The sequence below is a fragment of the Stomoxys calcitrans genome, chromosome 5 (genome assembly GCF_963082655.1).
Source record: "Stomoxys calcitrans chromosome 5, idStoCalc2.1, whole genome shotgun sequence".
Classification (NCBI taxonomy): domain Eukaryota; kingdom Metazoa; phylum Arthropoda; class Insecta; order Diptera; family Muscidae; genus Stomoxys; species Stomoxys calcitrans.
In genome coordinates this window covers 33,407-40,142 of record NC_081556.1, presented here as the reverse complement: position 1 = coordinate 40,142, position 6,736 = coordinate 33,407, and the positions used below count along the sequence as shown (strand labels likewise).

At 35.2% G+C, this 6,736-nt stretch overlaps 1 long non-coding RNA gene across 1 annotated transcript; it reads right to left on the bottom strand.

The window, feature by feature from the left end:
• Positions 1-4,122: 4,122 nt before the first annotated feature.
• On the bottom strand, positions 4,123-4,714 carry LOC131997585 (uncharacterized). The gene is made up of 2 exons (XR_009398286.1): positions 4,591-4,714; positions 4,123-4,525 (listed from the first exon to the last, which is right to left on the bottom strand). It is a non-coding gene; the product is annotated as an uncharacterized LOC131997585 (long non-coding RNA).
• Between the last annotated feature and the right edge of the window lie 2,022 nt (positions 4,715-6,736).

Genomic DNA, 6,736 nt, shown 5'->3' with positions numbered 1-6,736 from the left:
GGATACTAGTTTGTAGTTATAATTTGTTATAAAATTAAGTGTATTAACATAGTAAATTTAAGTTTAAGGTTAGTGCTGAAACATTTGATGGATTTCTTTTTTTTTTTTTTTGTTTAAAGAAGAGGAGACTTAAGAAAAGCCAGTTATAGCAAAATACACAATATTACATAAATATAATAAATGAAAAATTTCGCTTATTTACATGCTGCAATTCTCAGTTTGTAGGAAAAAGAAAAAAATAGGAAATACAAATTTCCTCGACAAAACTGACTATTTGTTTTATAGATTGCAAAGGTACTCGTTAACGGATTTTAGAAGTATCCCCTGTCCATAAATGAAATGTTCATGGAAAATTCAGTAGTAGTAGTAGTAAAAGTACTCGTTACCGGATTTTAGAATGGTTTATTTTTTGCTAAATATCCAAAAAAAAATCGTTTTTATCAAGGCATTGTGGGTCCATGTCGGAAATGAGCTTGAAGTACTATTTAATTGTCGTCAATTAATAAAGGATTTTCCAATAAGATATGTTATTTTGATATTCAAAGAAAAATGGAATTTTTGGGATAATTGATCGGATGTTTATTTCATAACAACGAGAAAGGTACGCATTTCATAATGAAGAAGAAATTCAGTAAAATGGGCACCACTACCACGCTTACCGGACCATACCTTCCATGCCATTTGCCATAACCAAATCGCAAAATGGCTGACCTATGTCCTCGAGAGCCTCACTAATCCTATCTTTGTGGTGTTGACCCTGGGCTGTTTTCCCCAAAAGGAAAAAGTCGCAACGTGTTAAATCACAAGATCTGGTGGTCAATTGTGATCATCTCTTCCTGAGATAACACGGCCCGGAAACTTTTCCCGTAAAAAAGCAATGGTTTTGTTGCTTGTGTGCCACATGACGCCGTCTTGTTGAAGGTAAACAATGTCCAGATCAATACCATCAGAATCGGTTCATAAAAATGCATAAGTCATCTTCCGATAGCGCAAAAAAAACAATGTCCTCAAGTCACTTGACGGCAGCATTTAGGATGCTGACAAAAAACCTTGTTAACCACGTAAAAACAGTTGGCCGATCTGTGTTAAATTATGCAGCGCCATTGTGGTCTAGTCAGCTATGTCACACTCAGTGGAATGATATTTAGATCTTTCACGCTAAGTTCTATATTTCCATTAACAACTTCAACATCGTGGCGGCAAAGTTTAAAAATGTTAACTGTGAAAAAATTTCACTTTTTTAACAAATTTTACCAGTCCGTATTTTTTGGAATGCTTCGAAAAGGACTTTATGCTATATTTTTATGACAATTCTTACAAAATCCTTTTGGGACACGATAATCATTTAATTGCTTTTCATTTCATATATCAGGTACAACGACAAAATGTGGGTTTTACAACATGAAATTCGTTCGTTTGAAATGATCAGCCTCTAATTGATTTTTCTTGTAGAAACTATTAGTGCTCGACGCTTAGATTATCATTGAAAATTTTTGGGCACTATGTGTTATTTTGCACCACATAAAGTATACAGGAATTGGCCGTAGTAATAAAGAAAAAATATTGCCAAATTCATATGACAATATAAAACTTTCAGCAGAGATTAATCGTCCATACAGTTTAGAACAATTCGAAAATATTTTGAAATTCGTTAAACTAGTACACGATCTGCAAAATTAAAATGTTACTTTTTAAGTAAAAATAGTTTTTCTTTCAATAAACAAAGGGTGATCTCGTTTATATAATAATATATGTAAAGCAAAAAATTTACGATCTATATGACAAAAATGTTTTCGTACCGTCTCCCTGATGGTAATTTTTTTGCGACAATGCTAATACTTATGTTTGATCCTAAAGTAAATGTTAATACCAAAAGTAACATCTATACTTATTATTTATGTACAGTTTACCATAATTTATTCAACCATTTTAAAGTATCAGCAAAATGTAGGTTACTTGTAATCTAAATGGCTAACAACAGATATTTTGCACACCGATGATTGGAATCCTTGTACCAAGAAGTGTTTTGATTTTCAGATTACTTCTTTATTCGTTGGCCTCGATGGACTTCTTTTATATTTTCACCAAATGAAACAAGCCAGATTTAGTTCCTTGCTGCATAGTACTACGTAATGCAAACCAGCTATAAGTGGATCCTGATTTTATGACAGTGAACTGCTGATTTATCTCGTCAATTTTACCCTGACGGGTAGTTCTTTGCTCTAAAATGGATCAGATTTAGTTCCTTACTACGTAGCAATACGTAATACAAATCATATGTAAACGGAGGCTGATGCCAAAGCGGTAAATTAATTATTCGACGACAATTATGACTTGTGCCGTCAAGTTGGACCTGGTGGATTTTTCATTGCTTTGTCTTGCGACAACAGTGTAAAAAACTGAATTTGGACAGCAAAAAATTTGTACATTAGTCACCGATATGTATGTACTACAAACCAGCAATACATATGTATTACAGAGATCGACGGCGTAACACGGAACCGCTGATTTTCGATGAAAAGTATGATTTTAACCCGCCAAAGGTAACACATGATATTTGCATTAAATTCGTTAGGTAAAGAAATAATTTAAGCTTTCGAAAGTTTACCACTTGTAGAAGTTGTGGGTACATGGCGCTTAAATGAGCATTCACATATCTATGTTAGAAAAAAGCCGTCAACGTCAGATGGAAATGCAGTCACGGTCGTGCCTCCGAAATGATTTATCGCTGTCTTACTGAGAACTACACTTGAAGTCGGCATTCCCGGTCGTGCCTCCGAAATGATTCATCGCTGTCTTACCTGGAACTACACCTACGCAATCCATGGCCATCCAGTGTTTGTCTCCAAACGGCTAACAGTTAAATGCTGTGCGCAAACAAAAAAGGATTTACATAACTTGTTATCGCGCAGCTCATGTGAATTACTTTTTGAAAATGATTTTCAATCAATTTCGTCGAGTCAGTTATCTGTCCAGCCTTTGGTAAGTGCTAATGATTTCTTATTGTAACAAAACTTTTAGTAGATATAGAAGAAAGCTTTATAACGTCATAGTTGAATATGGCTTCCAAAAACAATGAATCTTTTGCCTGTCCTTAAATTCTTGCTATCCAGGCACTAGACACATTTATCATCCGATTATATTAAGATATTGCGCATAAATTTTCTCCGGCTCAATCATATGTGGACCTATTCTTAAGCTGTTTTTTTTGTGATCGAGCCGATACTATATCAAAAATTGAAAGCCCAAATGGAACAAAGCGTTGAGTATTCGGAATAGCTTTTAACTTCGCTCTAGCCCTGCTCGTTGGTTTTATTTTGGTAGATGGCCTGCACAAACGGATGGCAGAAGTTTGGTATGTGTCTGCTTCTCCTAAACTGTTATCAGTCTGCTGAGACATTATTGTTGTTAGTTTGTTAAATTTTAATTTGAACAGAAGTAGATTTCTGAATTCACTGCTCGCGACACATCCGATATAGTTCTCATTTATACTTCGACTTTCTTGATCATAAAGAAGACGGCACCAAAACTCGTAGATTGTTGGCCCTGCACATAAGTTTTTGCATGGAACGGAATGGAGTTTTTGCATAACAAGGAATCGTGTCTTATCTAATGGAAAAATGCTACACATTAGATGTAATGTCATGGAATCGGAATAGTTTAAAAACTTAATGATTCTGTTCAAAGACACCAATGAGATGTTGATACTTCATTCGCTTAGTAATAATAAGCGAATGAAGTGGAAAACCCAGCATAAATCTGATCTACATATGTATGTTCTTGCCGCTTCGCCCATAACAAAAACTGAAAGGCATGATCAATGGATAATAGCATTTATTCCCGACACTAAAATAACCAATATTCAAACTCTCGGACAGGACCAATGCAGGATAGTGCCTTTTATTTCCGACATAACAATAACCAATGTCAAAGCAAGAGCTAACTCTCTTTTGCTTGTCGTTCGCTAATATTACTTGTTGTTTTAAGAGGTGTAATAAAAAAAATCCGAGATATTTACTTTGATATCAACGACTTGTTTCATCCTTTAACGATAATTGAACATTTTTTTACGAACTCTCCATTAAGGGAAGGCAGTGCTGTCCGATTCAAAGGCTAAAAAAATTAAATTATTTTTTATTTATTTGCGTTTTAGCTGGCTTTACATTCGTTGAAAATTTCAGATAACCATGACTTTATTTATGTTGAAAGTTGGCTAAGTGAAAAAAATTACACATTGGTTCTTTTTGTATCGGGGATAACTTTTATTGTTGTGGGGGAAGCGGCAAGAACATAGTGTAATTCTTCAATACCAACTAAAAGTTACCTCTGCCAACGATCATTGCAAATATGTCTAAAGAACTCCATCAAGGAAATGATGACGCTGCTCTTGATGGTAGCAAAAAGATTAGGAGGTTTTGTTTTCCGCTAGTTCAATCGGCAGCAACTGTTATTTGAAATCTGCTTTTTATTTGGTTGGAAGGTCCGAGTTACCGAATGGCATTTTTGCACACATGATTAGCTTTTTCTGCATTGATAAGGAGAGAAGGATAATTTTGGAGAATAGACAAATAAAATAGATTGTTTGCTCACCTTTGGTCGGCGTTGGTTCTGACTTCAATTCTTTTTGTGTTGTGAATAAGAAGCACTACCCAGCATAAATGGCATAGCCCAGCGCATTACTTTGTGTTGTGGGCAATTGCATATCTTTGACATCTTTTTTCAAACTAAAGAAATACAATAGTGATTGTATAAAATAGCAAGATTTAAACAGAAAGTTCATGTCTTTAATAAGAAGTACCATTTTATTTACTAAAAAATTTATTATATACAATATTAAAATAATGTTTTTTTTTTAATATTTTATATAAAAAAATCATGAATTCCAAAAAAAAAATTTAATTTGTATTATTTTTTTATGTTTTTTTAGTCTATAATTAAAAAAAAACATCAACAAAAACAACAAATATATTACATGTCAAAATTATTTAAACAAAATAGACAATAAGGAAAGACAAATTGTTGCTGTGGCCCTCTTGAAAAAAGGAGTCCATTGCGAGTTTTCAAATTTCTTTTTCATGTTTTGAATTTCCTGCTCGCATTGAACCACTTTTTCCCGGACATCAGACAGTTCAGTCAACAGACATTTCTGGGTCTCTTTGAGTTTGTAATTTTCAAAAGATAAATTCATATTTACTTGCCTCAATTTGTGTATTTCTTTAAAGGCCATTTCTTTTGTATATGCACTTAGAGAACCATAGCCGCCAGCAGCGCCTGATGCATATGAGAACGCCGGCTTTTGTTTACCTCGAACGGCTTCCTCTTCCAAAAGCTTACGCGCTTTCTCATAAAGCCCTGCGCCTTTGGTAGAGGAAGGGTTCATTTCGATTTCTTGCTTACCCATTTGCATTTGCTTTTCTATGGCTTGCAAGGCTTCCTCACCCAAAAAATCACAAACACTTGCCTTTAAATTTTCTCCACGCAGGCGTTCGTCGTTTAGAAGCTCTTTTCCATTCATTTTAATTATTCTCACCAATTTTTTTCCTTTTCCTTTTCTTTTCCAATTACCTCTTCCTTAGGCTTCCACACAGGAATGAATGAAATCGTTCGGAAGCTCGCCCTTTTATAGACTTTTTGTTTGTTATTTTTGTTGCCTTGGTAACATCATTTGACAGGAAAATATGAAAGATTAGTAGCTTTGTTCCGAATGTGTATTCAAATTAAGAAATATTAGGTCTGTTACGGAAAATTCAGCTAAAAATCAGAAAAATTTCCGCTCCGGGTCCCAAGATATTGGCCGACGAAAATATTTTTGATGCATTTTGCGAAAAATTCTTAATTGGGTCCCTCCGTTCGGCTCTGGAAGGCTCATGTACAAGTCTATTGTCGAACTATATATATTGTGGGCGCTAGTTAGCAGTTGAGAGATGTTAGTTACATATGCGTCATAGTTCGCGCCAAATTTGATTTTGGAGGGTTTTGGGAGGGAAATTTGGACGATAAATCAGAAAAATTTTGTTTGTTGCATTAGTTGGAGCCTAGACGTCGGATCTTCGCGAAAGTTTGCATGTATCTAGATATAGTGTAAACCTATAGGTGTGTGTAATCTCAAGACCCTAGGTGGTCCAGGTCTCGAGATAGAGGAAAATTCGACTAAAAATCAGAAACATTTTCTATGTTGGATTTGTTGGAGAATATACGTCGAAACTTCACGACATTTTGCATGTATATAGATATAGTGATAGCCTATCCGTGGGTGTAATCTCAAGACCCTAGGTGGTCAAAGTTCCGAGATCTAGGAAAATTCGACCAATTAACTTTTTTTGCATTTTTCAAAATTTGCACGATCTTGATGAAATTTTGCATGTAAATAGAGGAAGTTCTTACCTATACGTCGGTGTAAATCTCAAGACCCTAGGTGGTCCGGGTCCCGAGATATAGGCCGACGAAAATATTTTTGACGAATTTTGTGAAAAGTTTTTAATCGGCTCTTGGAAGGCTCATTTGCAAGCCTATTGTCGAACTATATTTGGTGGGCGCTGGTTAGCAGTTGACAGATGTGTCATAGTTCGCGCCAAATTTCATTTTGGATGGTTTGGGCGGGAAAATTCGACGAAAAATTAGAAAAAATTTGTTTCAACTCAGGCATTCAGCGTCAAAAGCACACATGTTAACTTCTGTGCTATGGCGCCCTGTGCTCATTAGAGAGAAACTAACCACCAAACATGATGGTGAGTAC